The sequence below is a fragment of the Mastomys coucha genome, unplaced genomic scaffold (genome assembly GCF_008632895.1).
Source record: "Mastomys coucha isolate ucsf_1 unplaced genomic scaffold, UCSF_Mcou_1 pScaffold3, whole genome shotgun sequence".
In the NCBI taxonomy this organism is placed as follows: Eukaryota; Metazoa; Chordata; class Mammalia; order Rodentia; family Muridae; genus Mastomys; species Mastomys coucha.
The window spans coordinates 33463621-33475119 of NW_022196909.1; positions in this window are offsets into that span (position 1 = coordinate 33463621).

The window sequence follows — 11499 nt, forward strand, 5'->3', positions numbered from 1 at the left end:
ATCATAGGTCATATCTGGCTTTAGCCTTTTCTATTCTCTGTCCACGAGTTTGCCTAGCATACTGTTGTCTTCAAAAGGCCTTACAATATCATTAAAGGCAAATGTTTTCAAAGCCCCCCCCCCCAAAAAAAACCAAACAACAACAAATGAACACACCTTGCTTGGCATTTGTCACCAGGAGCAAAGATCCTTCAGTGCGCTCCAGAGCTCTTAGCTGAAGACCGACACTATCAGTTACATAAATACACGATTTCACTGGGATTGGAAAGGGCTGGCAGGGGCAATTAATTTTCATGAGCCTTAACTCTGACAAAAATCTATGTGCTTGACATAACCTGTGCACCTGTTTGTTGTCCTCTCCGCCCCATTCTGTTAACACGGAGCGGGGGGGGGGGTGAGGGGGATTGGGCAGTTCAAACACAAGCTGGAATGTATGGTGGAACCTCGCTAATGGGTGGGAAGTTGGGTTAGGAATTCCATTTGTAGAATTTTTTGAGATGGTTTGTTGACTAGTTAACAACTGTAATGAAAGCTCTCTCTCTCTCTCTCTCTCTCTTTCTCTCTTTCTCTCCCCCTTCTCTCTTCCTTCCTTCCTTCCTTTCTTTCTTTCTTCCTTTCTTTCTTCTTCCTCTTCCTTCTCCTCTTCCTCCTCCTCTTCTTCCTTTCTTCTTCTTCTCCTCCTTCCTCCTCCTCCTTCTTCCTCTTCTTTCCCCTCCTTCCTTTTTCTGCACTCAGTGCCGTCATTTCACTTTTTCATCCTTGGAGTTCCTGAGCGAATGTCTGTTAGCCTTCTGGACTGCTTCCGGAGAGTCAATAGTAATTAGGAGCTTAGGGACATTAGCAACTACTTCAGGGGTTGGGGGGGGGAGGTGGAGTTGTACTGTAAATTTTGAGCAGGGCGGGCAATTTAGGCAATGACACTAACAGCCGCGAGTCCCCGGCACCTCCTGTAGTAGCCCACCCGGGCCGAACTGTGAAGAGTGAACCAAAGCTGATTGCCCTGTGAAGAGTGAACCAAAGCTGATTGCTCTCCATTCCGTGATGTTCATGGAGAAGCAGCTTGGGAAGGTCCTGTCAGCCAGCCACCCCCTGTCATAGTATGACAGCCCTGAAAAGCAGGCCGTGGTGATGTCCCTCTGACGTCACTCCGTGAAGTCATCATAGCGACTTCCGCTAATGCTTCTGTTATTCCTAAACTGAATGTAACGCCTGGGCGATTCATCTTCAGTAGCAACATTTTAGTGAAAGTTGCTTCTTTGCTTTGCTAGACATTATACTAAGGCTGGCCCCAAATCCATTTAACTCTCTTGGGAATGCAAACAAGCTCCATTTCTCTCCATCCTTCTCTGTGGCCAGCATCTCAACAAAGGTCTACATGCTAGGGTTTGCACATGGCATACACAATTCCGCCGTGCATAAAATATTCTTCAAGTGAGCTAACTTGGCAAAAATTAGTTTTCACGAGCTTAAGCATTCGCCACTCAACTCGATGATTGATTGACTTTTTCCAACTTCACTTCTTAAAAAGAAACACAGAAGAAGTATCCCCCACATTTCCATCAAGGCCCTCAATCTGCATTTTTTCTATTTTTTTCCCCTCTGCATTCCCCAGTGTCCAAGAGAGGGATAGAGGCTTCTAGAAACATGAGTTCTTAGAAAAGGAAGGAGCTGAGACATAGAGAAACCATGTGGTCTTGCTGTGAATCATCATTAATGTAAGCCAAAGAAAAGCTGGGCAGCATATCAAGGCCTGTTTTCTTTCCAGGTTTTGCTAACTCTGGCTGAGTTTTCCAAACATCGCAGGGGAAGTTCAGAGTCTCTGTGTTGGATTCCTGGATCTTTCCTATGACCCGAAAAATTGCTTAAGCTTACAAATGTCCTCGAGATAGGTGTTTCCATACCTTTAAAGAAAAAAAGAAATCAGTTGTAAAAGGTGTGGATACCCTTCCTTTGTGTGCTTGGACAAGAGCGTGGGAAGAGTGAGAGTATATTTTAATGTAAAGGATGATTCAGTTTTTAATGAGGCCGAATAGCTGCCTGCATATATCTGTGAATCGGTTTTCTCTACTTGTTTTCTTTTGGTAATGTGGTTCACATTATCCTTTCCCATTCTGCCTCATTGCTGCTGAGCACGTGTTAAAAAATACAGTTAAAAACTGGTACTCTTGGTCCAGTTCCAAGGGGTAAAATCGGCCCTAAAACATGAATCCCACAGCCTTAAGAAACACCTTCCTTCCAAAGAGCCAAAGGAAGAGAGGTAGAAAAAAAAGAAAGGAAAAGAAAAGAATAGAAGGAAGAAAACAGTACAAGTACTAAAGTTTGACTAAAAGAGTCATAAACAACTCTGGGAATGAACCACCTTTATGTTGTAATGCACATACCAGTGTGATGTCTTTATGAATTAGCATGAGAATTTTCTATCCTCTGTCTATTTCAAGTATGTAGCCATTTAGTTTTTGGTTTTGATTGCTTGTGCTCTCTGTCTCTGTCTCTGTCTCTGTCTCTGTCTCTGTCTCTGTCTCTATCTCTGTCTCTGTCTCTGTCTCTCTCTCTCTCTGTCTCTCTCTCTCTCTCTCTCTCTCTTTCCCCTTCCCTCTCTGTGTGTGTATGTTGGTTACAAAGAGCAAAAGCTAGGGCAGCAATGTCCAGAGAAGCAGTAATACAGAAAGAATTTATGTCAGCGATGAATCTGTCTTGCTTCATTTATGGTTATTTATGGTCGTGAGGTAGATACAGTACCTCAATAATCTGTGTATGAGGAATAGAATAATAAAATCTGGCTGTAATTTCATGTCTATGAGTTAAAACAAAATGCATGCGCACACATTATATTTTGTTATATCCATGACTATTTTTTTTTTTTTTTTTTTTTTTTTTGTCTTTTTGATTTTGGAATACTTTCCAGCAATTGTCCATGGGGACACCTCTGGCCTTTGCCTGGTTCAGTCTTCGCCATCCTTGTTTCTCTTTCAAGGTGTCTGGACCATGGCGTAGAGTGTGCAAGGCTTGAAGTGTGACTACTCTTTTTAACTAGGGGTTTGCTGTTGGTGACCAGGGGAGAATCTACGATGTTTTAATTGACAGATTGCACACGAGTAGAGTCATGTTGATGAGACACTATGCACTTCAGGAGGGATTCCTTGACTTCAGACTGTCTTACATTTTAAATTTCTTCTCCCCACAGCACAATTTGGACCATGTCATAGATTTTCTTCCCAACACATAGTCTGTTTTGCTAGATTTCCAGATGTAAGTACATGCTTATGTTTAACGAATCGCTTTGAGCTCTGATTTTACAATTCTAATGCTTGTAAGCACCGAGTGGAGGGTATCCAGTTAACTCCTCTGTAGTCCAGGGGAGTACTTTCTTAGCCTTAGGAATGATGAATGCTCTTTATTTTCTTGTTCTCAGTATAATTTAACCATAATGTCATATACTTCTAAACCGACTCACGGAACTCCTGGAAACGTAACAGCCATTAGCACTTTTAAGTTCATATGGGATACCACTTCCAGTTGTGCTTTGGTACATGCATACACATATATACAAACATATAGGCCCACATTTACACTATGTCCATAAGCACACATAATCCTACCGACCTATAGAGATGCTGGAAGCATTTAACCTGAAAAATATTAACATATAACATAATAATTTTTTTCTTTCTTAGATAAAAATAAAGTTTTGTTTATACAACACATTCTTTTTTTTTTGTTTTTGTTCTTTTGTTGGTTTGTTTTCAAAACAGGGTTTCTCTGTATAGCCCTGGCTGTCCTGGCACTTACTCTATAGACCAGGCTGACCTCAAACTCAGAAATCTGCCTGTCTCTGCCTCCCAAGTGTTGGGATTAAAGGCGTGCGCCACCACTATCCTATCTCCACCCAGATCCACCTGTCTGTCTACCAACGCCATACTTTCTTTCTCTCTCCTAAGAAAACAAACAGGCAAATTAAAAACCCCAAGTAAGATAAAACAACAACAACAAACTAATAAAACAGAAGAAAAAAGAGACAAAGAGCATGAAAAATTCCTGCACACACACAAACACACACACACACACACACACACACACACCATAAAACCACATAACTGGAAGCCATAATGTGCAAAGGACCAGAGGTAGGTTAAAAAAACAAAACAAAAACAAAAAAAACCAAAAACTAGTAAGTCCAAAGGAGGCAATATGAGACTATAAATAAATGAATAAACAAACCACCAACAGTGCCATTGAATTGGTTTTGTGTTAGCCATCTCGTTCTGGGAATGGGCCATGTGGTTTGTGTACCCAATGAGACTCTCTTGGAGAACACCAATTTTTTCCATCGTGAGGGGTCAGTTGGAGATAGCTTCCTGGTTTGGGATGGAAGCACATGTTCACGTTCCCACGTCAGCCTGGGACTCTATAATTTCCTTCTGTAGTAGACTCCCAGGACTCTACAATCATGATGGCTGAGTGAACCCCTGTGTTTTGAGTATGGCATAATGTCATTAGGAGTCCTTTTATTGTTATGTTCCTTTAGCAAAACTATAGTGTTTGGTTTCCCCTTGGGTCTATGGCTATCTAGTCTCAAATTCTTGACCAGTTGAGCAGTGTCAGCCATGCATTCCCTTCATGGAGTAGGTCTTAAGGTGAGAGTAGTTTTCAAACATATTTTTTCATAAATTATTTTAACAAATACACACATGTATGTATGCATGCCTGTCTGTATATGCAGCACATGTATACAGGTACCTGTGGAGGCCAGAAGAGGACATAGGAGCCTGGACTGCAGTTCAGGCAATTTCGAGCCACTCCACCTGGGTGCTGAGAACCGAACCCAGGTACGCTGCAAGAACAGTAAGCCCTCTTAACCACTGAGCCATCCCTCCAACCCCTCAAATATATTGTTAAAAAGGATGAAAGATTATCAGAGGAATGGAAACTTAAATAAAGCTCTAAAGAGCAGCTTGAAGGCCCCTGTAGCTGTTGAGAGTGGCATGCAGCCTGTGTTAGCATTCCTTCTGAGTGGCCTTTCCATTTCAGCTACCATGCTCGATGAAAGCTAAGCATGCTCAGACAGATTCTTTTTTTTTTTTTGGTTTTTCCAGACAGGGTTTCTCTGTGTAGCCCTGGCTGTCCTGGAACTCACTCTGTAGACCAGGCTGGCCTCGAACTCAGAAATCCACCTGCCTCTGCCTCCCAAGTGCTAGGACTAAAGGCGTGCGCCACCACCGCCCAGCCCGCTCAGACAGATTCTTGTCAGCCATCTTTATGGTGTACGTCGAGCATGCTCTCTTGTGTTCCTGTCGTTCATTTTAAGTTCTTGAACCTTTGCTCTGCCACCATGAGTTAAGCAAAAACTCTAACCTTTAGTTGAACGTGTCCAGAAACATTTCCATACTCTTTTGAATAAGAATGTGTATAACCCCAGATAAAAATCTCAACACTTGCTGGGCGGTGGTGGCGCACGCCATTAATCCCAGCACTTGGGAGGCAGAGGCAGGCAGATTTCTGAGTTTGAGGCCAGCCTGGTCTGCAGAATGAGTTCCAGGACAGCCAGGGCTGTACACAAAGAAACCCTGTCTCAAAAATCCACAAACAAAAACAAAAAGAAATGCATCATAAAATTTGCTGTGGTGGCAGTTAAATCCAACATTGGATCTAAGGATACTTTGATGTGGTGTCTGGCATGTGGGGAGCACTCAGCGCAAGCTTAAATACCCATCAATCTCTTGTCTATCAACCATCTTTGTACAATGTGTTAGATCACAAATGACCATTCAGCTAAAATTATTTTACATGAAATGTAGATTGTACCCCAAGTCAAAATCGTGAATTTTTTTTAAAGGTTAACAAAACTCCCTTAACAGATCACACCCTATTTTGATAGTCTCTAGCTTCTACTGATAGGAAGGAGTCTACCCCATACCACACTCTCTCCTGGCCTACCATCGCCTTTTCTGTCTCCTCTGAATTCTGTCATACTTCCCTTAAGCACTAAACACTTTTGTTTGTTTTCTTTTCATAGCCAAACTTCTTTAAAAAGGTCATCCAATGGACTGTACTTACGTAATTTGAAGACCACAGTATAGGGTAGAGTGACCATAATTAGCTTGATCTATACAGTCTCCGAAGGACAATTAACTAATGGAGAATCAATTAGGGAAGGGAAGATATTTATTTCTCTATGCAAGTCTCCGAGTACCTAAATCATGACATGAGATTGTAAGAAATGTGGTTTGTATCTTGCATACTGAAGAGGTTACCAACATAAGCTCATTTTGGTTTTGATCTCTTTGAGTTGCCTACGATTGACTTGTAGAGAAGCCTACATATATAGGCCGCCTGGGATCACAGAGACAAGGACCGTTAGGGTGGAAGGCAGATTGCTATTCTGTTTGGAGGAGGGCTGGTTTGCAAAATGAGAGCTGTGTTTGGAGGCCGGAGCCAACATGGCGAGGCTGAGCTACACAGCTGCAGGTAGGAGATTAGTGTATTGTGGGTGAACAATGGATGGAGGTAAAATCTGGCTACAGAAACAATGTGGCCAAGAAATGTGACTATTCTTAAGGGACAGTTGTACACATAAACACACAAAACGCACAGAAAACCATCGAGTTTGTGCTTTATTCAGTGAGTGTTTTCCCAGAAAGGACACGTGTATTTAGCTTTTTTTTTTTTTTCAAAATATATGGCAACTAGCTCTCTCATCAGAATGGATGCCAAGTCACTAGGCTCTCATAGTTGCCAAGTTTACCTTAGTATAAATACGACAGTTACATGAATGCTTCCCCGGGTCTTGAGGGGGATCTCTCATTTTCTGCATAGCTAATTATCTAACAACTGCCATCTAACATGGATAATGAACACATACCCGTGTATGTAATGCAAGATGCTGCTGCCACCCTTCTGGTGTTATTTCTGTACGTCTATGAACGATGTCAATTCTTTTACTATTAATAATCCCTATGTTATATGACTTTTTTGAGAAAAAACTAACTGTGGAAAGAATTCTGTCATACTCATACATTGCTAGAGATCTCACATGCCCTGGATCCGTTTTCAGATTCCACAAAGTTCACTAAATGGATATGAGTAGGGCTCAATTAGCCCACTGTCCTCAGTACGTTGCTTGCTACCTGAAGCCTCATATTAAGCTCTCTATAGTCGCAGATCCATTTGATGAAAGACCTTTTTCTGCTCACCAACAAGGACTCCAGGGACTAGGAGTTATTCCTGTGACTTCCAGTCACTCACAGACTTAATGTGCTTATTTACTGCTTGGCTGTAACGTTTTATTGATATCTGAGGTCAATTTGTCAAATTGTGTCATTCCGAGTAATGCTGTTAAAATATTTCTGATTTCTTTTCCCTTCTGAAGATCTATGTTCCTTTCGAGTGCTCGTAGAATGGCCATCCATTAATACTTTTCGGGGGGTGGGGGCGGGATGGAGATGGGGCTGGGGGAGGGGGTCCTAAGGGGACAGAGGGTGTAGACAATGCATTTGTACATTTTCATCCAGATCTCTAGGCATCTAAAGAAGATGGAATGTTATCATGATTGCAAACATCGAGTTGGATCTTAATTTGGTGACTTTGAATTAGCTTTTTCCTCATGAAAATCAACTGCAGGGGGACACAGTGACAGGGGGCACATTCAATCCCCATCCTTTTATAGCAATCAATTAGTGGGCAGTTTCCCTTTAATGTCTGAATTTGACCTATAACTCCTGAGTCAGTTTAATAACAGTGAATTAAAACTACAATAACAAGGTCCAGTGATGATGAATCGTCCTTTTCCTGATTTTTCTATAGGCCGGGAAATGCCCAGTGTTAGAAGCATCAGATTAAAAAGGTCTCCATAAGGTAGCATAACAGGTTCAGCTAGCAACTGATCAGAAAATCAGAGCTAGACCAAATGGTCGGACACATATGGAGGAAACATGGTTCTATTCATTTGAACCAAATCTTAATTTTTTTTTTTTCTGGTTGTATTCTTTTGCAGGCTGACGGATCTGGGGGGATTGAAATGATCTGACTTTGGTTCAGAACATTCTATAGTGAAATCCCAAAATAAAGATTTAGTTAATCATCACCCACAGTAGATGATTTCAGTTACCTATTTAGAGGCTATAGAAGAGATTATAGAACCTTTAGGAGATGAGGTCTTGCTGAAGAAAGTATGTAACTTGGAGTGAACCTCGAAGGCTTGGAGCTTCTCCCTACAACTTTCAGGTTCTACTCCACTTCCTGCTTCTTGTGTGTGGACAAACCATGACCAGCTAACTTCCTGTTTCCGCCTCTATGCCACGCTGACCCCTCCTTTATGGACTCTAGTTCTCTGTAGCCCTAAGAACTTTTTTTTCACCTTACTTTGCTTCTTATAAGGATATTTTATCATAGCCCCAGAAAAAGTAGTTAATATGCCAACATTCAAGTCAGCATCCCTCACCGAAGCCAACCTAAGAATTAACTTACGCATCTGTCAGAATGGATAAATTAAAATGCTATGTGCGTTCACAATAGAATACCATCCAGTCTTAATGAAAGGGGACTGTGCCATTGCAACAATGCGAATGAATCAGGATGACACTGAGTGAAACAAGATCAAGTAGGTGTAGCAAAACAAACATTAGATGACTTCACATGTGTGGAATCCAAAACGCTGCGTTTACAGAAGTGTGGACGAAAATCGTGGACAGGAGCCCTGTGGTGGTGGCAAAAGAATACATAATTTCTGTTGTCCGGGAGGACTTTAGGAGCTATTTTCAAACACAGTGACAATCATAAATAACAATTTATACTACTTAAAACTTCCAAGAGTGTAGGCTCTTCGTACTCTTACCACAAAACCGTCATCACTATACAAAGTAATATATGTTTGCCACTTGACCTTAGCCACCCTAGTGGTCAGTCAATACTGCTGTTGATATTGTTCAGTCAGCCCTCATTGGCCAGTTGAATATGGGAAGAACTACTTGGCTTCGTTACTACTTTTACAAGCATTTCTCTCTCCACATCATTAAGAATGTGATAGCTATAGTATTTAGAGATACAGTTTGTTGTTACACCCAACCACATACCTTATAATAGCAACACTTCTGGACTTATAGACCGTGACCTTTCTGAGATGGGCACATGTAAGTGGTACAGAAAACCTGAAATCCAAACACGATTAGTTCACTGACTAGCCATCCAGAAGCCGTGTTACCCGCGGTCCTATTTTGTTTTGTTTTCCATCCCTCCTGTCTGCCAGCCACGGTGTATGCTTCGTGCAATAAAGATTTGAAGCAGGAAAACCGGACTGTTTTTTTCTAATTGTCATCAGTGAAAGAGGAAAGAGTTTCCCTACAAAAGACAACATAGAACCTGCCCCACCCCCCAGCCACACACACCCCTCCCCCCACACCCCTCCCCCCTGCTCTGCGTATGGCAGAAACTAAGGAGAAGCAGCACTCATGCATCGCACTGTGTCTTCTCTGAGTAACATGAAGGCTGTCCTTCAAAAATGGAATGCAGGGAAAATGGTATAACGGTTGGCAGTACCCCACAGGACCAGATCGAAGGACCAGCCTCTGGTGCCATCGAATACTGGATAAGATTTCCTGGTCAACTTACTGAGAAAAGAACTTCCTGTCTCTTCCCCATCATCAAAAAACTAGTACAGTCCTGCCCTAAAATCATCTGTTCTCCAGCATGATCTCTACTGGCAACCAGCTCGTTTCTCCAGCAGTGGCTGAGGTTGCCTGCCACACAACACAAGGGCCGAAGTGAGTCCTTCTGTGCAGTTGTAACTGGACTCCAAAAATCATAGCCAAGGTCCTGGAGCCACAAGACACATTAGCAGTCAGTCACTTTAATGTTTCTGTGTCATGTAACTCCATTGCTGTTAGTTAAGTGAATTGATATAATGGTTCATATGCAAATTTGCAAGTAAAGGTTATGTTTTGTAAATAGATAGTATAAATATAAATCATATTAATACCTTTATTCTGTCTTGTGATTTTAATTGGAATTAAATCCAAATATTTATTATGAAAAAGAAAAAAAAAGAGCTTCCCTTGCAGCTATCAGAGAGCAAAACGGAAACATATTTCTTTAGAAATTCCCCGAGAAGGCCTTTCTGTGTTTTCCCCTTACTGGTCTCTCTCTCTCTCTCTCTCTCTCTCTCTCTCTCTCTCTCTCTCTCTCTCTCTCTCTCTCTCTCTCTCTCGTCATTCAGTGGGAGAAAGGATGTGCTGATATGTCAGTCAGGAACCATGTTTAGGCAGGGATGGAGTCATCACACTTCTCTTGAATGGAGAGTGATGTGTTGGAAAGTACAAGGTCACCAAGAGATTAGAGTGTGCTTATCAAGAGAAGACTGGTACCCAAGAGGTAGATCAAATGTGTCATTTATCACTCCAAAGCAATTAACAACAGGTATAGCTATGACTGCAGTGCTTACATTATTTTGTAGACTGTTACATACTTTGATTTTGCACAGGTTAAAATTATCGTCATGCTCATAACTGACCCACTATGATGCATTTAAGGAGTTGCCTATAGTTTTGTTCACATTTTCTAAATTTCTTTCAGGAGAAGTGACTCATGGGAGATTCTAGTACTGCTGGGAAGGAGGTTCAGATGAGTTACATTAAACACTACTTAAAACACCTTTGGACTCTGCATCTGAAGGGACATGTTTGAAGCCTTGAATCTAAAGACAACAAATTATTTGAGGGTATTTTGTACGCACACGTAACTGAATTTTCTTTAGGACAAAACATCTTATTAAGGAAGGCAAATGAAATTGGAAGTCTATTCCCATCTATTTTGGCCAAAAATATCATTTCTATGTTTATGTTTAGCAGATCATGGAGTTATTAACATATCCCCCCATATATTTAATAAACGATTAGCCAAGTTGGAAATTTTTCCCTTTGCCATCAAAGAAGAATGTGTTCTCTCTTAACCTGTGTTCTCCCTTTTGACACACTTAGTCATAATTGGGTGTCTGAGGGTACAGGGTACAGAAGGCATACAACTTGTGGTAGTCTAAAAATAATCATGTTTTTAAAGTAGTTGGCATCCCCATGGAGAATAGACATTCCAACCAAAGGGAAAAAAATCATCATGGAACAAAATGTATGCAGGCAAACAGAGTGGATTCAGAGTGAAGAAACTTTTACAGTGGGACATCAGGCTTGTTTGGAACATTGTGGATTCTGAGGTTATAAAGAAATCCCCAGAATGTGAGTTTGTAGCTTCAAAGAATGGAGTATTTGGGCCATTCCTTTATGTGGTCATTCTTTAAGAGTAGGATGATTTAAAAAAAAAAAAAGCTTACAGAAGAATAATGGTCATCCACCATTTTAGGGGTCCACAGACTATAGGCATTCATATAGGTACCTATCAACTGTTCCTCTCAGAATGAGATTTGAACCCCCCCCCCCCTTTTGTTTGAATTTTAAAATGTGGTGTTTGGCTTGTAACAGGCATAGTTTTAGGGATCTGAAAGAACTTAGTCCCTTG